The sequence below is a fragment of the Schistocerca piceifrons genome, chromosome 2 (genome assembly GCF_021461385.2).
Source record: "Schistocerca piceifrons isolate TAMUIC-IGC-003096 chromosome 2, iqSchPice1.1, whole genome shotgun sequence".
In the NCBI taxonomy this organism is placed as follows: Eukaryota; Metazoa; Arthropoda; class Insecta; order Orthoptera; family Acrididae; genus Schistocerca; species Schistocerca piceifrons.
In genome coordinates, this window is record NC_060139.1 from 641691603 (window position 1) to 641717656 (window position 26054).

The following is a 26054-nucleotide window of genomic DNA, read 5'->3' on the forward strand; positions in this document are numbered from 1 at the left end:
AATCAGGGGCCTCATTTCATCCCATGCTCAATACCTCCTTCGCAACAAAGCCTCTTCACCTCCAAATAACTACTGTAACCCATATCCGAAACTGCATACTAGACTCGTCTTTTGCTCTGCCTCTGCAATTTTTATTCCCTCCCCCCTCCCCCCTCTCTCTCTCTTTCTTCCAATACTAAATTGACGACTCCTTGAGGTCTCGGAATGTTTCCTATCAAACGATTCCTTATTGTAGTCAAGGTAGACCATGAATTTTGCTCACCAATTCTATTCACTGCCTCCTCACTTGCTATTTGATCTACCCATCTAATCTTCAGCGTTTATCTATTTGTCTCCTTCTACAATTTTTACTCATCACACTTCCCTCTAGTACTAAGTTAGTCATCCCTTGATGTCTCAAAATCTGTTCTCTTAAGTCAGGTCTTCTTTAGCCAAGTTATGCCAAAAACTTCTTGTTTTCAACATCTTGTCATTGGTTATAGACATATTCATGCTTTCCAGCAGCTCGTAACTAGCTTGGTACGAGCTGATGTTAGACGCCCGTTTACCATGCTGCGAGGGTCGATGCAAGATGACAAGGGCATATGCGCCAGACAGTGATGATATTATGTGCAACGAGAGTGCACAGGCCTACACCCACGTAAGTAATGAGTAGAAACATGCATTTGGGATTAGAAGATACACATAAAGGGACGGGGCCCAGCTTTAAATAGGTTGTGACAGTTAAATTGTTGCGCTACTGAGCGGTCAGTACGCAAGAGAAGAACCGACACTGTCGCGATGTTTCATGGTCACAGCAAGTTGTTTTCGAGGTGATGATTAAAAATTTATGACATCCTTCGTACTGAGGGGAACTAGTGGGTGCCAGAGACACAGTCGCAACAAACGTTGGCGATAAACGTTCACAGCTCATAACTAAGTTTTCACCAGTATATGAAAGCATGGAAGAGACCCAGTATTTCCTCCTACAGTAAGTGCGAAAAAATCAGCTCAGTTTTGTAAAACAATTGTATGAGTAAAGAAAGAGCTCAGTCCACATGAAACAGGGAAAGAAAGGTTTAGCCCATTAACTGCTGGTATTTGAAGTAAATAATGATATAGGATCCAGCCCTGCCAAACAGTTGTTGTCAAACGTTGTTGGCATTCTGTGCCTAGGTGGCACGTTAAGCTTATGTGTGCAGTTCTTTACATAGTTTACTAATTTTTTTAAAAAAATTGTGAAAATGATGGTAGGCAAGGTGAGCGACAGACTGATTGATGTCTGTAGGGAAGGAAGACACGCATGACCATTTATATCAGGTAAACAAAAATGACTTAATGTCTCATAACATGGCAGAAAACTGCCATTCTAGGTTATACTGTTTTAGCAACGTGCCTGAAAATACAAGACATTTTAAGAAGGAGGACAATGAAAGATGGATGTGATTCAAGATTTAACAGCGCAGACGACTATTACTGAGATCGAGGCCAAATGGGAGATGGAGTGAAAGAAATTTTAATTTGTCGTATGGTACTTATGGTGACGCATGGCATATCAGAACTTAAGATTCAGTATTTAGTATCTAGTCTTCGAACTACCAGGAACGCCCCTATCGATAAGAGAGGGAAATATGGGGAGAGTCCCCGGAAATTGAGAGATGAAACAATTAAGGCCATTAAGCACCACATTACCTCCTTCCTAGTTAGAAACTGTCAATATGTAAGAAAAGATACGACTATAGTATACCTCTCTGAGGAACTGGATATAAGTAAAATGTTCAGTTTAATCGTAGAGGCATCACCCAACAATTAAGGCGTCTTATGAAACACGTAGAGACGTATTTAATACGAGCCTCTATATTTCCTTTGGGTATCCCTACGCAGATACAAGTGACACCAGTCGCAAATATTCAGCCGAAGTGAAATGTCTGAAAATGGAAAAAATAAATTGCACAAAACTAGCAAAAATAAGAGATATTGAGTCTCAATCGACGGCAGATATTTATGCATGCTGAGTGCACCAAGCTTGTCAAAAGTGCTCGGCAGGCCCTGGCAGTCATCGATCCAACTGCCAGCCAAACCAACGACGCTTAATTTCGGTGGTCTGACGGGAACCGGTATTACCACTGGGGCATGGTCGTTGGCAGTTGAGAAGCTACCTGACTGAGAAATGGCGGCTCCGGTCACGAAAACTGACAATGGTCGGGAGAGCGGTGTGCTGACCACATGCCCCTCCATATCAGCATCCAGTGACGTCTAACAGCCGTGGATGACATGGCGGTCAGTCGGCACTGTTAGGCCTTCCGAGTCATGTTCGGACGGCGAGAGAGATTTTATATATGTATGATTTTGACATCCACTGTTTATCAAATGCAGAGAGAACATCTTTCCGTTACGATATTGCAGTGCCTTGATGGTCGAATGGAATGTTATTGCATCGCACTTATAAACCATTATACAGCTGACGGTTGCCATACTTGCAACTGCGAATACAATTCATGTATTTTTCTTTATCCTGAATGTGTTGCCGAAAAGGTAAGATATCTATCCTATGAGTCACATATTTCCTTACAGTTACCCTGACATGGCCATGAAAAGTTCTTGATATACATCCAAGAGAGAGGAAAAAAAACAACTACCACGAGGGAATTATCCGAATGGGACCGAAGTCGGTAGCTGTGATGTACATGTGTAGACACACAAATAATTACAATTTCAGAAAAATTGGATGATTCATTTAAGAGAAAGAGCTTCACAAATCGGTCCACCACTGGCCCTTACCCAAGCAGTTATTCGCTTTGGCACTGATTGATAGAGTTGCTGGAAGTCCTTCTGAGGGACATCGTACCAAGTTCTGTCCGATTAGCGCGTCAGATCGTCAGAATTCCGAGCTCATTTAATGGTCCTCGCTATAATCCTCAAAACATTCTCAATTATGGTTAGCACGGGCGACCTTGCTGGTCAAGGATATCAGTAGCTCTGACGGAATGTCATCTACTCCTGGGACCTTGTTTCGACTTAAGTCTTTCAATACTCTGTCAGTTTTTTCTTGCACTATCATATCTCCCACCTCATCTTAATGTATATCCTCATTACTTTCTGTAATATTTCCATGAAGTTCATTTCTCTTGCATTACCTATCCCCTCTATATACTCCTTCCACCCTTCAGCTTTCCCTTCTTTGCGTAGTACCGGTTTTCCATCTCAGCTCTTTATATTCATACAGCTACTTCTCTTTTCTCCAAGGACCTCTTTAATTTTCCTATAGGCGATATCTATCTTCTACATCCTTACACTTGTCCTCTAACCACTCTTTCTTAACCTACTATTTTTTCTTTTCTTCCTTTTCCAACTATCGAATTCCAGCCTCCAATCACAATTTAATTTTTTACTGCCTTAAGTATGTGAATAATTTAGTTTATCTCATCATATATTGTGAGAATACATGTATGAACCATGGACCTTGCCGTTGGTGGGGAGGCTTGTGTGCCTCAGCGATACAGATAGCCGTACCGTAGGTGCAACCACAACGGAGGGGTATCTGTTGAAAGGCCAGACAAACGTGTGTTTCCTGAAGAGGGGCAGCAGCCTTTTCAGTAGTTGCAGGGGCATTAGTCTGGATGATTGACTGATCTGGCCTTGTAACGCTAACCAAAACGGCCTTGCTGTTGTGGTACTGCGAACGGCTGAAAGCAAGGGGAAACTACAGCCGTAATTTTTCCCGAGGGCATGCAGCTTTACTGTATGATTAAATGATTATGGAATCCTCTTGGGTAAAATATTCCAGAGGTAAAATAGTCCCCCATTCGGATCTCCGGGCGGGGACTACTCAAGAGGACGTCGTTATCAGGAGAAAGAAAACTGGCGTTCTACGGTTCGGAGCGTGGAATGTCAGATCCCTTAATCGGGCAGGTAGGTTAGAAAATTTAAAAAGGGAAATAGATAGGTTAAAGTAAGATATAATGGGAATTAGTGAAGTTCGGTGGCAGAAGGAACAAGACTTTTGGTCAGGTGAAGGGTTATAAATACAAAATCAGCCGGCATGTATGGCCAAGCGGTTCTAGGCGCGTCAATCTGGAACCGCGAGACCGCTACGGTCGCAGGTTCGAATCCTGCCTCGGGCATGGATGTTTGTGATGTCCTTAGGTTAGTTAGGTTTAAGTAGTTCTAAGTTCTAGGGGACTGATGACCTCAGATGTTAAGTCCCATAGTGCTCAGAGCCTTTTGAGCCAAATACAAAATCAAATAGGGGTAATGCAGGAGTAGGTTTAATAATGAATAAAAAAATAGGAGTGCGGGTAAGGTACTACAAACAGCATAGTGAACGCACTATTGTGGCCAAGATAGACACGAAGCCCACGCCTAGTACAGTAGTACAAGTTTATATGCCAACTAGCTCTGCAGATGATGAAGAAATTGATGAAATGTATGATGAGATAAAAGAAATTATTCAGGTAGTGGAGAGAGACGAAAATTTAATAATTATGGGTGACTGGAATTCAACAGTAGGAAAAGGAAGAGAAGGGAACGTAGTAAGTGAATATGGATTAGGGCTAAGAAATGAAAGAGGAAGCCGCCTGGTAGAATTTTGCACAGAGCATAACTTAATCGTAGCTAACACTTGGTTCAAGAATCGTGAAAGCAGGTTGTACACATGGAAGAACCCTGGAGATACTAGAAGGTTTCAGATAGATTATATAATGGTAAGAGAGAGATTTAGGAACCAGGTTTTAAACTGTAAGACATTTCTAGGGGCAGATGTGGACTCTGGAATGGATAATGGAATGTAGTCGAATTAAGTCGGGTGATGCTGAGGGAATTAGATGAGGAAATGAGACACTTAAAGTAGTGAAGATAACTGATGATGGTCGAAGTAGAGAGGATATAAAATGTAGACTGGCAATGGCAAGGAAAGCGTTTCTGAAGAAGAGAAATTAGTTGTTAACATCGAGTATAGATTTAAGCGTCAGGAAATCGTTTCTGAAAGCATTTGTATGGAGTGAAGCCATGTATGGAAGTGAAACATGGATGATAAATAGTTTGGACAAGAAGAGAATAGAAGATTTCGAAATGTGGTGCTACAGAAGAATGCTGAAGATTAGATGGATAGATCACATAACTAATGAGGAGGTATTGAATAGAATTAGGGAGGAAAGGAGTTTGTGGTACAACTTGACTAGAAGAAGGGATCGGTTGGTAGGACGTGTTCTGAGGCATCAAGGGGTCACCAGTTTAGTACTGGAGGGCAGCGTGGAGGGTAAAAATCGTAGAGGGAGACCAAGAGATGAATACACTAAGCAAAGTCAGAAGGATGTAGGCTGCAGTAGGTACTGGGAGATGAAGAAGGTTGCACAGGATAGAGTAGCATGGTGAGCTGCATCAAACCAGTCTCAGGACTGAAGACCACAATAACAACAACAACAACATGTATATTATAAAAGGGGATATGCAATGAGGCGACAAAAGTCACGGAATACTTCCTGATATCGTGTTGGATCTCCTTTTGCCTGGCACAGCACAGCAACTCGACACGGCATGGACTCAACAAGTCGCTGGAAACCCTCTGCAGAAATGTTGAACAATGCTGCCTCTATAGCCGTCAATAATTACGGAATTGTTATTGGTGCAAGACGATGCGCACGAACTGACCTCTCGATTATGCTCCTTAACTGTTCGACGGAATTGATGTCGTGTGATCTGGGTGGCCTAATCATTCGCTCGAATTGTCCAGAACGTTCTTCAAACCAGTAGTGAACAATTGTGGCACGGTGACATGACATCGTTGTTTGGGAACATGAAGTCTATGAATGGCGGCAAATTGTCTCCAAGTAGCCGAACATAACCATTTCCAGTCAATGACCGGTTCAGTTGGACTAGAGGACCCAGTCCATTCAGTGTAAACGCAGCCCATACCATTATGGAGTGAGCACCAGCTTGCACAGTGCCTTATTGACAACTGGGTGGCGGGGTGAGGGGTGTTCTGCACTACACTCGAACTTCCCATAAGCTCTTACGAACTGAAATCGGGATTCATCTGACCAGAAGACGGTCTTCCAACCGATGAGATCGCGAGCCCAGGAGAGGTGTTACAGGCGACGTCCTACTTTTAGCAAAGGTACTCGAGTCGGTCGTGTGCTGCCACAGCCCATTAACGACAAATTTCGCCGCACTGTCCTAACGGATATGTCCGTTGTACGGCGCACGTTGATTTCTGCGCTTATTTCACGTAGTGTTGCTTGTCTCTTAGCGCTGATAACTCTACGAAAACGCCGTTTCTGTTGGTCGATAAGTGAAAGCCGTCGGGCACTGCGTTGTCCGTGGTACCTGAATGCTGAAGTTTGATATTCTCGGAACACTCATGACACGCTGGATCTCGGAATGCTGAATTTCCTAACGATTTTCGTAATGGAATGATCCATGCGTCTGGCTACATCTACCATTCCGCGTCCAAAGTCTGTTAACTCCCGTCGGAAACCTTTTCACATGAATCACCTGTATACAAATGATAGCTCCGCCAATGTACTGCCCTTTTATATTTTGTGGGCGCGTTACTTACCTTTTGTATATGTGCATATCCCTGTTCCATTGAGTTTTGTCACTTCAGTGTATGTATATATAGCCCCCATCTCCTCCTAAACACCTGAACCGATTTCAACCAAACTTGGTAGACATATTACTATTTGTGTGGGTAAAGGGGTAGATGTGGGAGTGAAAAAGGCGCGTAGCTTACAACCCGTAAATAGCCTGAATAGTATCAAACAGTATCTGAGAGTGAGAGCTCGTAGTAACTTGCAAGGAACGTACACGTAATATCAAATCCTTACGAGCCTTTCTTTCGCTGATAATCCCCCCACAATTACTACTTACTCTATTTGCAGTACATCTGGCAGACAGTATCAACACATACCGCTGAATGTACTTGCAAAAATATATCACTGGACGATACATAGTTCAGGAGATATGACGCCACGTACACGGGGATGTGTGAAATACTGACGGCATCATGCACAACGATTTAGATTTTTACTTTGTTACTACTAACTCTATTCTCAACACATTTACCATACAATATCCACATATACCACTAGATGCAAATGCAAAATTAAATCGTTCTACAACACATACTTCAGGAGATATGCCGTCAGATATATTAACTTCCATGAAAACAAAACTGCAGGGCGAATTCACTAGAGATATACGCTGATCAACTAGAACCTTATTACCACCGCCCTACTATCGGTATAAACCCGTCCAGGCGGTACCAGCGTCACCTGGTAAGGAATGGCTGCTAGTCAGACACACGCACGGTGTACGTAATATCAGTGAGCGTGCTGAGCGTGTGTAGAAAGGGGAAGGTGCACTATCTGTCTGAGTATGGCCGATGGTAGATTGTGATGGCCCGGAGGGTCGCTACAAGCATTTCGGAAACTGCCCGACTTGTCGGTTGTTCGAGGAACGTTATCGTCAGTGTCTTCAATCGTAGTGAAATCAAGGTAAACAACATTCAGACGTCGTGGGATTTGGTGGCCACCCCTCTCTAAAAATGATGGACGTCGTAGACCGGGCACACTGGTAAAGCAGGACAGGCAGCTGTCTATGGCGGATCTGACATCAGGCTTTAGCGCTGGGTAGAGTACATTTGTGTCTGAACACACAGTCCACCGAACACTCCTAACAATGGGCCTTCGCAGCCGGCGACCCATGCATGTACCACCACACCATGACATCGGCAACTACAGCTGAAATGGGCACGTGACCGTCGGCACTGAATGTTGGTGCATTGACAGAGCGTTGCATGGTCTGATGACTCACGATACGTTTGTCAACTGTTAATGTTAGAAACCATTCTGAGTTCAATTTCAATCTGCTAAGTACAACTCTTCGCTCTGTACACTGCACAGTTTAACACACAGTACGTGACGCAATATCTTTGACTCCAAATATCACTTTCTCTCTTTATTACAGTTGGCATTCTACTTTCATAATAAATATTTAACGATGACACTTTAATGTATGCAGCTAACCCGGAGAAAGTTTGATTTACTGCCAGATAAAAATTCATAATGAAGGTTTTTGCACTGAGACACCACTTATTTCTTTCACTGCACTAACACTTCAAAGAGAAATCATTAACACTTTATACAAAAGAATGAACTGACTCAACAATTAGATGGACTATAAGGTGAGGAATGGGGAGGTTCTGAGCAGAATCGGAGAGGAAAGGAACAAGAAAATAAATGCGCCATGTCACAAGGCCAGGTGTGTGACGGAGTGGTTCGAGGAACACAGTGGTGAGTTTCAGTTGATGTGGTGTCTCGCCTCTCTCCCCAGCTCGCCAAAACTGAACCCTATCGATCACCTCTGGGATGCGATTGAACGTGCCGTCTGATCTCATTGGCTCCTCCCCGAAATTTACGGGAATTAGGGGCTTTTGTGTACAGTAGCAAATCCCTTCAGCGACCTACCAAGGCCTTGCTTTCATGTCACGACGCGTCACCGCTTTTATCCGTGCAAAAGGTAGTCATTGTGTTCTCGCTGATCAGTTTATGTGAACTACCTGTACGAATACGTGTGCAATATGTTAAGTATACGTGAAATGTATATGATTTTCATATTCGGTAAAGCCACAGGTAAAAAGATTCTGCTAAACATATGGGTCGATTTTAGCCGAACTTGGTACACCTGTTAGATACTATCTAGAAAGAAGTTCTGTGGGGGTAAGAACCAGCAACCTCTTATTGGCGCGGAAAGAAGTTCTGTGGGGGTAAGAACCAGCAACCTCTTGTTGGCGCAGGGGTGGTATCATGGAAAGCGAATAGGGGGGAGGGGGGGACGAACAGATAGAGAGGAGGAAGGAGGTGATGGGCAAAGAGAGGGGAGCAGCAAATGGACAGAGAGAGGGGCAGGATGAGATGGACAGTTAGTGGGAGGGGGGGGGTTCAGAAATGGACAGAGAGGGGGTAGAGGAAGTGGACAGAAAGGGGAGTAGATGGAGAGAGAGAAGGGAGGACATGGACAGACAAAGGAAACAGAAAGAGGTGGACAGAGAAAGTGGGGAGAAAGGGATGGACAGAAAGAGAGGGGAAGAAGAGATGGACAGAGAAAGAAAAGAGGAGATGGCACCGAGACAGAAGAAAAGAATGTGGACAGAGAGTGGGGAGAGGAGGAGATGGCCAACGACAGGGTGAGTTGCAGATGGGTAGGGAGAGGAGCAGGAGGATATGGACAGGGATTGGTGGTGGACAAGGTGGAGAGAGACGGGAGGAGGAGGTCGACACAGAGGGGGAGGAGGAGATGGAGAGAGGGACGACCAAGGAGGGGATGAACTAATAGAAGACTGGAATAAATACTTATCTGGGCAATGTCAGGTTCTTAACTAGTACGTTAAATACAGAAAGTAATACATTTTGTCCTCTCTGTAGAATTCTTCAAAAACTTCCTAGTCAGAATCACGTTAGTTTATTTCTTTTTAAAGAAGTTATTTATTCTCTTTCAGGTTGTTGTTGTTGTTGTTGTTGTGGTCTTCAGTCCTGAGACTGGTTTGATGCAGCTCTCCATGCTACTCTATCCTGTGCAAGCTTTTTCATCTCCCAGTACCTACTGCAACCTACATCCTTCTGAATCTGCTTAGTGTATTCATCTCTTGGTCTCCCTCTACGATTTTTACCCTCCACGCTGCCCTCCAATACTAAATTGGTGATCCCTTGATGCCTCAGAACATGTCCTACCAACCGATCCCTTCTTCTGGTCAAGTTGTGCCACAAACTTCTCTTCTCCCCAATCCTATTCAATACTTCCTCATTAGTTATGTGATCTACCCATCTAATCTTCAGCATTCTTCTGTAGCACCACATTTCGAAAGCTTCTATTCTCTTCTTGTCCAAACTATTTATCGTCCATGTTTCACTTCCATACATGGCTACACTCCATACGAATACTTTCAGAAATGACTTCCTGACACTTAAATCAATACTGGATGTTAACAAATTTCTCTTCTTCAGAAACGCTTTCCTTGCCATTGCCAGTCTACATTTTATATCCTCTCTACTTCGACCATCATCAGTTATTTTGCTCCCCAAATAGCAAAACTCCTTTACTACTTTAAGTGCCTCATTTCCTAATCTAATTCCCTCAGCATCACCCGACTTAATTAGACTACATTCCATTATCCTTGTTTTGCTTTTGTTGATGTTCATCTTATATCCTCCTTTCAAGACACTGTCCATTCCATTCAACTGCTCTTCCAAGTCCTTTGCTGTCTCTGACAGAATTACAATGTCATCGGCGAACCTCAAAGTTTTTATTTCTTCTCCCTGAATTTTAATACCTACTCCGAATTTTTCTTTTGTTTCCTTTACTGCTTGCTCAATATACAGATTGAACAACATCGGGGAGAGGCTACAACCCTGTCTTACTCCCTTCCCAACCACTGCTTCCCTTTCATGTCCCTCGACTCTTATAACTGCCATCTGGTTTCTGTACAAATTGTAAATAGCATTTCGCTCCCTGTATTTTACCCCTGCCACCTTTAGAATTTGAAAGAGAGTATTACAGTCAACATTGTCAAAAGCTTTCTCTAAGTCTACAAATGCTAGAAACGTAGGTTTGCCTTTCCTTAATCTTTCTTCTAAGATAAGTCGTAAGGTCAGTATTGCCTCACGTGTTCCAGTGTTTCTACGGAATCCAAACTGATCTTCCCCAAGGTTGGCTTCTACTAGTTTTTCCATTCGTCTGTAAAGAATTCGTGTTAGTATTTTGCCGCTGTGACTTATTAAGGTGATAGTTCGGTAATTTTCACATCTGTCAACACCTGCTTTCTTTGGGATTGGAATTATTATATTCTTCTTGAAGTCTGAGGGTATTTCGCCTGTTTCATACATCTTGCTCACCAGATGGTAGAGTTTTGTCAGGACTGGCTCTCCCACGGCCGTCAGTAGTTCCAATGGAATATTGCCTACTCCGGGGGCCTTGTTTCGACTCAGGTCTTTCAGTGCTCTGTCAAACTCTTCACGCAGTATCGTATCTCCCATTTCATCTTCATCTACATCCTCTTCCATTTCCATAATATTGTCCTCCAGTACATCGCCCTTGTATAGATCCTCTATATACTCCTTCCACCTTTCTGCTTTCCCTTCTTTGCTTAGAACTGGGTTTCCATCTGAGCTCTTGATATTCAGACAAGTCGTTCTCTTATCTCCAAAGGTCTCTTTAATTTTCCTGTAGGCGGTATCTATCTTACCCCTAGTGAGATAGGCCTCTACATCCTTACATTTGTCCTCTAGCCATCCCTGCTTAGCCATTTTGCACTTCCTGTCGATCTCATTTTTGAGACGTTTGTATTCCTTTTTGCCTGTTTCACTTACTGCATTTTTATATTTTCTCCTTTCATCAATTAAATTCAATATTTCTTCTGTTACCCAAGGATTTCTACTAGCCCTCGTCTTTTTACCTACTTGATCCTCTGCTGCCTTCACTACTTCATCCCTCAAAGCTACCCATTCTTCTTCTACTGTATTTATGTCCCCCATTCCTGTCAATAGCTCCCTTATGCTCTCCCTGAATCTCTGTACAATCTCTGGTTCTTTCAGTTTATCCAGGTCCCATCTCCTTAAATTCCCACCTTTTTGCAGTTTCTTCAGTTTTAATCTACAGGTCATAACCAATAGATTGTGGTCCGAGTCCACATCACACAGAAGTGACAAAACCTATCTGATACCTTTTAGTATCTCCAGGGTTCTTCCATGTATACAACCTTCTTTCATGATTCTTAAACCAAGTGTTAGCTATGATTATGTTGTGCTCTGTGCAAAATTCCACCAGGCGGCTTCCTCTTTCATTTCTGTCCCCCAATCCATATTCACCTACTATGTTTCCTTCTCTCCCTTTTCCTACACTCGAATTCCAGTCACCCATGACTATTAAGTTTTCGTCTCCCTTCACAATCTGAATAATTTCTTTTATTTCATCATACATTTCTTCAATTTCTTCGTCATCTGCAGAGCTAGTTGGCATATAAACTTGTACTACTGTAGTAGGTGTGAGCTTCGTATCTATCTTGGCCACAATAATGCGTTCACTATGCTGTTTGTAGTAGCTTACCCACATTCCTATTTTCCTATTCATTATTAAACCTACTCCTGCATTACCCCTATTTGATTTTGTGTTTATAACCCTGTAATCACCTGACCAGAAGTCTTGTTCCTCCTGCCACCGAACTTCACTAATTCCCACTATATCTAACTTCAACCTATCCATTTCCCTTTTTAAATTTTCTAACCTACCTGCCCGATTAAGGGATCTGACATTCCACGCTCCGATCCGTAGAATGCCAGTTTTCTTTCTCCTGATAACGACATCCTCTTGAGTAGTCCCCGCCCGGAGATCCGAATGGGGGACTATTTTACCTCCGGAATATTTTACCCAAGAGGACGCCATCATCATGTAATCATACAGTAAAGCTGCATGCCCTCGGGAAAAATTACGGCTGTAGTTTCCCCTTGCTTTCAGCCGTTCGCAGTACCAGCACAGCAAGGCCGTTTTGGTTATTGTTACAAGGCCAGATCAGTCAATCATCCAGACTGTTGCCCTTGCAACTACTGAAAAGGCTGCTGCCCCTCTTCAGGAACCACACGTTTGTCTGGCCTCTCAACAGATACCCCTCCGTTGTGGTTGCACCTACGGTATGGCTATCTGTATCGCTGAGGCACGCAAGCCTCCCCACCAACGGCAAGGTCCATGGTACATGGGGGGGTCTTTCAGGTTAGGCCAGACAAATTCTTTAGTTAGATCTAGCAATAAGTTGGTGCCAGAAAACTAAAATATAACTTCCGAGCACGCTAACACTTATACACAACGAAAATAAATATAATATTTAGCATGAATGTCAAGTCCTCCCTTTCACGATCAATATCTGCACAGAGGGAAGTCCACTATTTCTTTACATCAAATGTAACGGTCTCAGAACACAGTATTATCAGAATCAGTATGTGCTTTTAGTGATGGCAGTTGATGGAAATAACAGAGGAAGGCAACCCTGCAACAACAAAAATTTTGGAACATGGGTACTAGCAAAAAAAAAAAAAAAAAAAAAAAAAAAAAAAAAAAAAAAAAAAAAAAAAAAAAAAAGTTGTCCTATGCTATGGATCACGGGTCCCGGTTTCGATTCTCGGCCGGATTGTTGATTTTCTCTGCCCGGAGATTGGGTGTTTATGTTGTCGTCATCATTCCATCATCATTCATGAAAAGTGGCGGGATTGGACTCTGTTCAGATTGGGAAAGTGTACAGGCGCTGATGATCGCGCAGTTGAGCACCCCACAAACCAAACATCTGCATCATCATCATCGTAATCATAGCAAAATGACTGGGAGACAAGTGATAAGACACAAGCACAATATTGTTAATCTATGTTTTATCTATTCTTCATTGTTAATATTGTTTTATAGCTGTGTAATAATATCGTGTATTATTGTAGACGCTAAATAAACAAAAGAAACAAACTGTAGCGCAGGAGTTGCCACACAGTTGCCTTTGGAGAACGAGTTATTCTTAGAGCTTTTACTATCCATTAACACATACAGTTTATCAAGTTACCTTCTGTAAGGAATGTTGATGCACACAATGACTGTGATATGACTTCCAAATGATGGAGCGCAGCCATTATTCGTCCTTTCCTTTCAGGTTTTATTAAGCAAATCTAGATTTCACCTAATGTCTAGTCATTATCAGTGCTGTGTTCCAGAGTATCAATGCAAGTCCTAATATGTTAGTACCCTGTTGTTTGGGCTTGTGCGACAGTTCGCACAAGACTACTGTACTGTCCTGTAGTCTTGAACGAATTGTGACAGAAGCCAAAATAACAGGGGACTGACGCACTAGACATCCATTGATATTTCTGAAATATTGCATTGATAATGGCTAGGCATTCGCCGAAATCTAGATCCTGAAAGGAAAGGACGACTGATCGCTGTGCTCCATCATTTTCAAAGACATAAAATTTAACTGATCATCAACTAAACTACTCTGGCGGAAAAAATGTAGTACACCTGGAAAGACGACGGCAGTTTAAATCCAATAACGGCACATGTCATTTGTAGGACAGTAGAAGCATTGATAATGGTTTCAAAGTTGTCCGCCAACAGGTAGTGTAGTGGCATAGCTACCAAAGCATCATCTATTTAATATGGGGAGCTCATAGCCAGAACGCTCAGTGTGGTGCAAACGCGTGAAGCGAGCAGAAAACCATGCCACGGACACGCACTCATGCTTCCTATAGCCACGTTTATAGCGAGTTTGAAGGGGGTCAAAGTGTGACCTTACGAGTGGCGGGATGGCTCTGGGCGTCGAGGCAACACAGACAACCGCCAGGATCGTCCTAATGGCAGCCGTGGCAGATCGTACAGATGCCACAGCACAGATGAGACGGTTTGTGAGCCCAGACATGTCGAAAAGAACTTTTGCGAACCAGTTATTAGCAGTGGGAGTAGGAGCACGCACACATCTAGATCGTCTTCCAAAACGCCACAACATCGACGCGCACGACTCGACTTGTGCTATCAGAGGATCACTTACGAGATGGAACGGCCCGCCGTGGTCTTCAACGATGAATGCGAATACTGCCTAAACGCAAGTGATGGTCGTCTGCTTGTAGCACGTAGACCTGGTGAGGCTGTCTCGTAGAGTGCAATCGTCCAAGACACAGTGGTTCCCCCCCCCCCCCCCCCCCCCCCCCTGCGGGTCTGGGGTAAGAATAGGCTCGAGGTATTCCTGCCTGTTGTAAGAGGCGACTAAAAGGAGTCTCACAGGTTTCGGCCTTTATGTGTTGGTCCCCTGTAGGGTTTGATCTCCATTCTTCAAGATTTTTCTGAAGAGCGAGCCAATTGGAGATGGGCGCGTTACATGGTGCATCGTGTCCATCGTGCATTGAGGTCTTTCACCCACTTTCTCGTCTTTGCATTGCAGTCCCGCTCATTCTCCGTCTTTTGTGTGAGGACACCTTCCTGGTTGCGTTTTCCACCATGCACTATGCAGTGCCGCTTTCTGCGCCGACGATGACCATGGACGTCTTTGCACCCGATATCCAGCATGGCAGCCAGTCTGTTGTGGTGGGGTCGCCATGTACCCTGTTAATTGTAGCCCCTGACAACACAGGGATCGACCTGCTGATGCCTGCGCCGTTAACTCCCAATGTATGCCAAGGAGTAGATGCATATCTACCTGGGGCATCAGGACTCCTGGAAATGGTCATCCTGCCTGGTGGCCCTTGCTGAGGCTGGGTGGCGCCTGTGGGGAGGGCCCTTGGTCAGAGTGCGTGGCATCGGGGAGGATGAACCGCAATGAAGCGTGGTATGTCGTCTCTTGCTGGTGGCAACCCACCAGCAGTCTCTAAGCGTTACAGGGCTCAATTCAATGTGCAAAAGTATGACCCCAAATCGTTTCCCTCCCTGGCCACACCATGGGAGGAACACATGGTTAAGGATGGCAGCGAAGCTTATTCACCCTGGTACCTCGTCTATACGAGAGTTGATGGCGAACTATTCATGTCAATGAAGCCTCAGTTTTTTGTGGAGCATTTAGAGGACAAGTTTTAGGAGGTGGAGGGCTTGTCCAAAATGCACTCTGGGTCGGTCTTAATAAAAACAGCATCCTCTGCCCAGTCAAGGGCATTACTCGCCTGTGACAAATTGAGGGATGTTTCTCTTTCCGTCATGCCCCATAAGAGCTTCAATATCGTCCAGGGTATTATATTCCATAGGGACCTTCTTTTATAGTCTGATGACCATCGGCGCGCCAGTTTAGAGTGGCGAGGTGTTCACTTCGTCTGGCGCATCAATCGGGGTCCGAGGGACAATCAGGTTGCCACCGGTGCCTTCATCTTAGCCTTTGAGGATGACACATTACCCAAGAAGGTAAAGGTGATGGTCTACTGCTGTGATGTCAAGACATATGTCCCTCCCCAGATGCGGTACTTAAAGTGCTGGTAATTTGGTCATATGTCTTCCTGCTGTACATCCAGCACCACCTGTCAGGATTGTGGGCGTCCTTCCCATCCCAATACTCCATGTGCCCCGCCTCCCATCTGTGCCAAGGACTGTAGGATTCTTCAGAGAGAAAGGAAGATAATGGAATACAAGACCCTGGATCACCTGACCTACACTGAGGCTAACCGTAAATATGAGAGGCTCCATCCTGTGTGCATGACAGCAACCTATGCCACTGCTACGACAACGGTTCTACCATCTCCCGTTCTGCCATGTACAGTTGGGTCTCAGAGCCGTCAGACTCCACCTGCCCCCCTGATGGTGGGGGGCACATCCCCTTCTGTTGCTCCTGCACCACCTACCTTGGGACCAATATTCCCCCCCCCCCCCCAGCCATCAGGGACATCTATCCCCATGTCTCAGCCAGAGAAGTGTAAGTCTTCTTTGGCTCCTCTCGCCAGGAAGGGGTCCCTTGGGTCACACCCTTCCCAGTTTCCGTCCAGTAGAAAAGCGGATACCCACCAGTGGCTGAAGCAACCACAGGTAACTAGTTGTAGGGCTTCACAGTCCTCCTCAGTCCCTGAGACTGACCCAGTGGAGCCCTCCCAGTCAGAAACATCGAAGGAACAGTGAGAGAAACCAAAAAAGAAGAAGGCACTCTAGAATCCAGACATTGCGGTGGCACTCATACCACTACTACCTATAAGCTCTGCATCTGAGGATGTGGAGGAGATTCTGGCGTCTGGTGAGGACCTAGTTCTCGCCGGACCCTCAGTGACAATGGATGTCGATTGCACAGTTACTGAATCGATGGCAGCAGCTGACCCTGAGGTGTAGCCTGCCTCCTTGAGCGCTTCATGCCTTCCCAGCCTAATAATGACGTCATCCTCCAGTGGAATTGCGGCGGTATTTTCCACCACCTGGCTGAGCTATGGCAATTGTTATACTTTACACCTGCTTTCTGCAACACCCTCCAGGAAACCTGGTTCCCAGCAATGTGAACCCCTGCCCTCCACGACTGTAGGGGGTAGTACAAGAACCGTAGCGATTATAATAGGGTGTTAGGTAGCGCTTGCGTCTACGTCTTGAACTTGGTGTGTAGTGAACCTGTACCCCTTCAAACTCCTCTTGAAGCTGTGCCCGTCAGGATAAGGACGACGCAGAACATAACTGTCTGCAACTTATGTCTTCCTCCAGATGGTGCAGTGCCCCTGAACTTCCTGCCTGCCCTGATTGATTAACTCCATAAACCTTGTTCCATCATCTTTCGGGCGTGCACTCGGGACAGCGACAATTCTTCTTGCGATATTTCGGCTGGAAACCTCCCAGCCATCTTCAAGGCGAGTCGGAGACTGAGTTCATAGCGTTTGCGCGTGCCTATTTATATGGAGAGTCACGTGATACAAATCTGCTGAGGATTGAAAGCGCATGCGTCAAAGATATCAAAGTCGCCACTACTGCGCTAGTCATAGATAAGATGTATATAGCAAAGATAAACATATAAGCGCAGAGTGCAAACAAAATAGTGCTGCTGTGAATCCACCGTGCTTGTAAATAAAGAATTAATCTTTAAAAATGGTAACACCTGTCGGAAGCGAAGATGCAGAAATTCTTTCCGAACGAAGGTGTGAAATAAGCGGTTTCCAAGCATTGTCAAGATGAAATCCTTCGTCACGGTTTAGCAGGTTGTCGGCTAGTTGTATTTCTACAGCTTCCTTAACAACTGAGTCCCAGAAAGATGAAGCAGTAGTTATAATCTTAACATCTTTATAACACATGGCATGGCCAGTAGAAATGCAATGTTCGGCAACTGCTGATTTGTTGGATTGAAGATGACGTGTGTACGGCTGGTGTTCGACGCATCGTTCCTGTACAGTGCCCGTGGTTTGCCCTATGTTACGTTTGCCACACTTACAGGGGATTACATAAACTCCCGCCTTTCGCTAGAGGAGATCATCCTTAACGGATCCTAACAAGGCTGCAGTCTTAGCTGGTGGGCGGAATATCACATCCACTTTATGTTTCTTCAAGATTCTAGCGATTTTAGAAGAAATATTACCCACGTATGGGAGAAAGGCTGTAGATTTCACTTCCCTTTCCACTTCCTCATCCTCTTCCTGTGATTTTTATGCAGTTTTTATTTGCAGGGCTTTCTTAATCTGCTGTTGCGAATAGCCATTTCTCCTAAAAACTGCCTCCAGGTGTACAAGCTCTTCCTGCAGGCTGTCAACATCAGACACTACATGAGCCCTGTGGACCAAAGTTTTCAGAACACTCATAATTTGGGACGGATGGTGGCAGCTAGACGCCTGCAAATACAGGTCTGTGTGTGTGGGCTTACGGTATACGCAATGACCTAGGGATCCATCTTCTTTCCGGCGAACCAGCACATCCAGAAACGGTAAACAGCCGTTCTTCTCTCGCTCCATAGTGAACTTGATGTTTCCGTGAATGGAATTGAGATGTTCCAAAAACTCTATCAGTTTATCCTCTCCATGGGGCCACAGTATGAATCTGCAGTTGCCGAACATTGCATTTCTACTGGCCATGCCATGTATTATAAAGATGTTAAGATTATAACTACTGCTTCACCTTTCTGGGACTCAGTTGTTAAGGAAGCTGTTGAAATACAACTAGCCGACAACCTGCTAAACCGTGACGAAGGATTTCATCTTGACAATGCTTGGAAACCGCTTATTTCACACCTTCGTTCGGAAAGAATTTCTGCATCTTCGCTTCCGACAGGTGTTACCATTTTTAAAGATTAATTCTTTATTTACAAGCACGGTGGATTCACAGCAGCACTATTTTGTTTGCACTCTGCGCTTATATGTTTATCTTTGCTACATACATCTTATCTATGACTAGCGCAGTAGTGGCGACTTTGATATCTTTGACGCATGCGCTTTCAATCCTCAGCAGATTTGTATCACGTGACTCTCCGTATAAATAGGCACGCGCAAACGCTATGAACTCAGTCTCCGACTCGCCTTGAAGATGGCCAGGAGGTTTCCAGCCGAAATATCGCAAGAAGAATTGTCGCTGTCCCGAATGCACGCCCGGAAGATGATGCAACATTATGTCCGCCGGAAAAACTTCAAGAATCCATAAACCTTTCCTACTTCTGGGAGATTTTAACGCCCAACCCCTTGTGGGGTAGTACAATGCTTACTGTTCCATGCTTACTCTGCCTCTTAAATAGTGGGGCCACCACAGATTCCAGTGTGGCTAATGGTAGTTACTTGACCATTGATTTATCAATCTGCAGCCCAGGACTCCTCCCATCTATCCACTGCAGAGCACATGACGACCTGTGTGGGAGTGACCACCTCCCCATCTTCATCTTCCTGTCACTCCCCCGGCATCATGCCCATTGACGCCTACCCAGATGGGCTTTAGACAAGGCAGACTGGGAAGCCTTCACCTCTGCAGTCACTGTTGACTCTCCCACACATGGTGCCATCGATGTTGTGGTTGACCAGGCCACCACAACGGTCGTTTCTGCGGCGAAAAATGCGATCCCTCGTTCCCTGGCGAAAGACAGTCCCGTGGTGTTCGTCGGAAGTCGCTGAGGCCATTAAAGAGCGTCGGCGAGCTCTACAGCGACATAAGCGGCACCCTTCCCTAGAGCACCCTATAGCCTTTAAATGGCTCCATTCCCGCGTTCGCTAGCTTATAAAAAAATGAAAACAGGAGTGTTGGGAGAGGTATGTCTCGACCATAGTGTGCCATACGTCACCTTCCCAGGTCTGGACCAAGATCAGACGTCTTTTCGGTTACTAGACCCCAATGGGTGTCCCTGATGTTCACATCAATGGCGTGTTGTCTACCGACGCAAACGCAATTGCCGAGCACTTCGCTGAGCACTGTGCTCGCGCCTCTGCGTCGCAGAATTATCCCCCAGCCTTTCGCATCCTCAAACAGCAGATGGAAGGGAGGGTTTTCTCGTCCACTCCACTCCACAGTGAACCCTATAATGCCCCATTTACAGAGTGGGAGCTCCTTAGCGCCCTTGCATGTTGCCCCCACCCACCTCCTATGCTGGATTGGATCCATCGTCAGATGATTTAACATCTCTCGCCTGACTACAAGCGGCATCTTGTTGTCGTCTTCAACCGGATCTGTTGCGATGGCGTCTTTCCATCGCAGTGGCGTGAGAGCACCATCATTCTGGTGCTCTAACCCGGTAAGAATCCGCTGGACGTGGATAGCTATTGGCCCATTAGCCTCACCAATGTTCTTTGTAAGCTGCTGTAACGTATTGTGTGTTAGCGATTGAGTTGGGTCCTGGATCCCGTAGCCTCCTGGTTGCTGTCTTTTTTGACTTATGTAAAGCGTACGACACGACCTGGCGACATCATATCCTTGAGATGTTGTATGAGTGGGGTCTCCGTGGCCCACTCCCAATTTTTATCCAAAACTCCCTGTTGCTTCGTGCTTTCCCTGTCCAAGTTGGTGCCTCCCATAGTTCCCCCCATATCCAGGAGAATGGAGTGCCGCAGGACTCTGTATTGAGTGTCTATCTCTTTTTAGTGGCCATTAACGGTCTTGCAGCAGTTGAAGGGCCTTCAGTCTCACCATTTCTGTATGCAGACGATTTCTGCATTTCGTACTGCTGCTCCAGTACTGGCATCACTGAGCAGCGCCTACGGGGAGCCATCCACAAGGCGCAGTCATGGGCTCTAGCCCACGGCTTCCAGTTTTCAGCCGCAAAGTCGTGTGTCATGCACTTCTGTCGGCGTCGTACCGTTCATCCGGATCCAGAACTTCACCTTCATGACAATCCATTCACTGTAGTGGAGACATATCGATTCTTAGGACTGGTTTTCGACGCTCGATTGATTTGGCTTCCTCACCTTCGTCAGCTTAAGCGGAAGTGCTGGCAGCACCTCAATGCTCTCCATTGCCTGGGCAACACCAATCGGGGCGCAGATCGCTCTACGCTGCTGCAACTCTACAGTCCTTGTCCAATCCAGAATTGACTATGGGAGTGTAGTTTATGGTTCGGCAGCGCCATCAGCGTTGCATTTACTCCACCCTTTGCACCACTGCGAGTTTCGACTAGCGACAGGAGCTTTTAGGACGAGTCCGATGACCAGTGTACTGGTGGAAGCTGGGGTCCCTCCATTGCAAATCAGACGTGCACAAATTCTCGCCAGTTACGCTGCACACATTCGTAGTTCTCCTGAGCATCCGAATTACCGTGTCCTTCCCCCGCCCGCGGCAGTCCATCTCCCGCATCGGCGCCCAGGTCAGGGCTAAAGATTGCGGTTCGCTTGCGATGCCTTCTCTCCGAACTGGAGACCTTCCCTTTACCACCTCGACTTGCGGTCCGTTCACTTACGCCCCATGGTGTACGCCCCAGCAGCAGCTTTGTCTGGACCTTTTGCATGGCCCTAAGGACTCCGTTAACCCCGCCACTCTCCGCTGTCACTTCCTCTCGATTCTTGACGTGTTCCGGGTCTCTGACGTGGTTGACACTGTAAGGGATCCGTGATTCTTGACGTGTTCCGGGGCTCTGATGTGGTTGACACTGTAAGGGATCCGTGATCCCACAAGCATAGATGCTAGTATCCGACGCCAAGGTCGATAGTAGACAGGAGTAGATTGTCGAGCACTGCAGGAGGCAGTGAGACGAGTGTTGAGTGCAGAGTAGTACTGGAGAGTGTCGAGTGAGAAGTAGTGCAGGAGAGACGGGCAAGAATGGTGGTCGAGTGAGTTGTAAACGGTAAAATTCACCGGAGTGTGACGAGTGAGCACGTCCTCCTAATCGTCGTGGGGTTGACCCTCACTAATTCCGATTCGCGAGTGATATGAAACAGAAAGTGACAAGTGCCGAATTACATGTTTCGCATCAACCGCGTCGGCCAGCAACAATCATGGACTGCAGTGAGGATTGATGTGAATGTTAACCATCAGCATAGCGTGTGACGAAGTACTGAAAATCAGCAACCAATAAAAGGATATAACTGTAATTAGACGTGTAAGGCAAAGGTAGCAACTGCATCAGTATTTGTGTGTTAGTAGGAAATATATATCAGTTTGTACATCGCAACCTTTATGGTCCTTAATAATAGACAAACTTTCAATCATTCCACTATTCAGTTGCAAAACAGCCGCACTCGGTTGAAGAATCCCCGAAACCACACAGAAAAACCGATAGCCTTTCATCCATTAAGCACACGGTCATATAATCATAATAATTAACTGTTTGGCGGCTTCGATAAATTACACAAAATCCCAATCAAGGAATTAAATGGGAGTGTTTCATCTTGGCTCCCGTGAAAAGGACAGTTGCAATCTTCGGATACGAACAATGGTTTATTAACCTCAATTTTTCGTTTCAGTGGAATGACATTTGCAATTATCGAACAATTTTAGTGCAAGAGCAATCCAGTATTGTCATTACCGTGACTAAAATTACAGTATTCCAACTAGAAACATTATAATGTAATGGATTTATGGTGAAATTAGAAATCGCGGGAAAGAAGCACATTATTGCGACAATTAAGTACAAAAGTGACTGAGAAACAGTAAACCATTTGTTTTTAAGAGTTCAAGTGACAAAAGCAGTGTTAATAAACAATATATTGAAGTATGGACACGAGACCCTGCGTGAATTGCTGTAGAATTCATATTCTAAGAAAAGGCGCGTTTGTGCATAATCGCGAGTGAACCAGCCTAAATTCCGTTGCGGAAGTATCAGGAACTTGTTTTCAAGTGACTTTGTATCCGAAATTGTGTTTTGAACGGTGTAAATCGCTCATTTTGATGTGGACCCATAAACTGTTACCGCATTTGCGAGTGTTGACTGGCGAAATTGTTGGATGACGTCACCCAGACTCTGTGAGCGGCTAACCAAAACATCTAAAGCAGTGAAGAAGTTCCACACGCCGCGACAGCAAGGTTTTGGGTAGCGGAGATGTACCACACTGACAGTGACTACAGCGGAGCCAAGTGGCTGAAGTAGAAACAACGACTACACGGAGTTCGACATCTAGTGGCGTACCCCCCGAAGTATACGACGCCTGCGCCATCTACCCGCCTATCAACGAAATACGTGACCGCAGCTCCATCCCGTCGCCAACCACCGAACTACGAGACTGCGTCAGCGCGAGTGCACACGGCACCACACCAGCTACAACGACGCTTCGCCCGACAGCCGCCGCGCCGGAGGAGCCAACGCCAACACGACTAGTAGCGCGACTTCAAACGTCAAAACATCGTGACTTCGACGAGCGTCGAGGGGTGAGTGAGGGCGATTTGCTGGCGCGAGACTAATTAATATTGCACTATCTTCACAGTGCAGAAGGAACTTCAAATTAAATTTGTCAATTGCAGAAAAAATAAAAACAATATTTTGTTAACATTTCTTTGCGAATTTGCTCTGAAGCATGGTATGCTAATATGCTCGTGTTTTCATGCTGTACAGCACAGAATAGTGTCTCATTTGCATTTTTTATTGTAAACTACATGTTTATATGTCTTCTAACTTGTGTGTATGTTACTTCGAGATTTTGTGTATAAATGCAGTCACTGATGTTTGATGTGGATAGGATTCTGTAATTTATGGTGTTCAACGGAGAGGTCTATTTTGCCAGTCTGGGTTAACTGCATACACTGAAGGATTATTTCGTTATTAGTTAATTAGTGAGTGTTTGCGTTACTAGGAGGTTATTATTATTTTTTTCTTGTCTATACATAGTGAATAGTTGAGAATGGATTCAGAATTGAAAGAAAAGGTTATGGAGAAGGTGGTTAGAAAAATGGATATAGTTCAGGATGACAAGGATGAGTCAGGGTTTGGTAGTAGTGGAATGTCAATGGACAGCCCATTGGGTCATTCAACCAGTTATCCTGAGACACCAGTAAAACCAATTAGAAAGGAACTGAGTCTTGAGGATGGAGAATCGCAGTCAGTAATACTTAAGGTGCTCCAAGAAATCAACAAGCATATGGGAGAGATGCTCCAAGAAATCAACAAGCGAATAGAAGGGGGGAATGACGAAATCAAGAAAGAAAACAAAGAAATCAAGAAAAGTATAGCAAAAAGTATAGCAGAGATGTCCCAAGTATACCAAGAAAATTTAAGGAAAGGACTGCAGGAATTCCAGGAACAGATGATAATAACTCTTCAGGAGAGAGATGACAAGCTACAGGTGAAGGTAGATCAACTCCGAGAAGAGATGAACGATTTGAAGACAGAGATAATTGGAAAAGCTGAGGGAGATGTTAAGGGTGTCAAAACTGAATTAGAAGGGAGACTGCAGAAAATGGAAACACAACAACACCAGCAGATTAAAGACGTGGTACAAGTACAGCAGCTGTGCCAGGATAATATTGGTAAATTGGGAAATAGGCAAGTGAAACTGGAGGAGGCTGTGGAACATGTAGTCACAAGTGAGATCAAACAGCTGCAGGAGGGAGTCCAACAGCTAGAAACTAAAACTGAAGAGATTGATAGGAAGATAAATAGTGCCACCTTAACAGTAGGGGACGGCAACTTCATTACACTAGTAAATGCTGATAATAGGTATACGCAGACCGACATGGGGCAAAAATATAAACCCAAAGGGGCATTACATCCAATGATATTTACTATGTGGTTACAAGGAGTTTTCCCAGCACACTTAACGAGATGCAGATAAAATTCAGTTCGCAATAGACAGAATAGAAGGTGAAGCTTTCACCTGGGGCGTTAGGAAGAAAGAAGAAGTTACCAGCTACAGTCAATTTGAGGAAGAGTTTTTAAAGAAATACTGGTCCAAAAGTCACCAATGTGCAACACTTGAAGATTTACTGCATCACAAGTCCCTTGACACCTGGAGAGGTAGCTTGAGAGAATTTGCTGAGCATCTGTGAGAGTTGAATGAAACATTGGAGCAGCCATTGAATGACGACATAATGATATCAGCAATTAAAAGGAGGTTAAGTCGCAGGATGCAAGAAAACTTATCCGGAAGCCTGATTAAAGATAAAGATACTTTAATGGAAGTATTGGAGCAATTAGAAACTATTCGTGCACAGGAAAACAATCAGATGCGTGATCAGAACCAAGATGGAAATAAATACCATCAAAGTCATTTTAATGGCCCACCAAATTGCAGAGGTAGAGGTGGGGGTAATGGATATAGGAACCATGCCAATGGTCGACAGTTTCACCACAATCATGGGAGAGATGATGATGATAATGACAGGAATTCTGAGAGGGGAGAAAATAGACGAAGGGATTATAAGGTACGAATTGAAGAAAGTTAGGTGTAGGGAGCAAGCAACTTTTTTGCTGGTATACCAAGTGGCGACTGGTACACTCCCAGCTGGGTGAGACTTTATTTCTTATTTCAAGTTTCACTCCTCTATCATCTTTCTCTATCCTTAGGTTAAGAAAGTTAGTGTGTAGTAGTTAGGATTGGTAGTGGTCATCCAGTCAGGAACCATCTAGCAGATTAATAGTTGACTTAAAATAAGGATAAGTAGTTACTGTTGATGTGGAGTGTGACATGTCAAAGAATCAATAAGTTAAAAATCAGTTTAGTGTCAGTACATTACAAAATTAATAGTGCCAGAAGTAATAAAAGGAGAACCAGATCAGAAATTTAATGTTTATAAAATGTGGTGGGAAGCTAATTGGTCAAACAAGAGTTTCTGTAATCTTACAGAGTTGTTTTATGAGGCATAAAAAGGTCAAGCAATTGTAAGAGAATGAAGTAATGTATCAGCTTGTAAGTAGATGATCATATAAAGAAACAAATACAGATAGTTGTTCGAATAAATTATGTGACATATGATGAACGGAGAGGCCAAGGAGCCTGTAGTAGTATTTTTATGTAGTTATTGCAGTAAATATGGAGGGTTGATGTAGTTTGAAGATGTATATTTATTTGCAGTTGAAGTTGCTGTTAAATTGTGGGAGTTATGTGTAACGAAGTGTATTGAGTATGAGATGATTGAAGTATGTCATTTAGCACATGAGCAATATCTGTTTGCAAGTTGTTTGTAGGTATACATGTTGATCTGAGGTATGCTGATAAAACAGAAAGTGTAACTCATGGGTAATGAGTAATTCATGTATCCAATTAGCTATCAGAGTCTATTAC

At 44.6% G+C, this 26054-nt stretch overlaps 1 protein-coding gene across 2 annotated transcripts in view; it reads right to left on the bottom strand.

Annotated features, from left to right (window-relative positions):
* Nucleotides 1–26054, bottom strand: part of LOC124777523 — a 202934-nt gene that overhangs the window by 66950 nt on the left and 109930 nt on the right. The gene's annotated exons all lie outside the window — the stretch shown is intronic.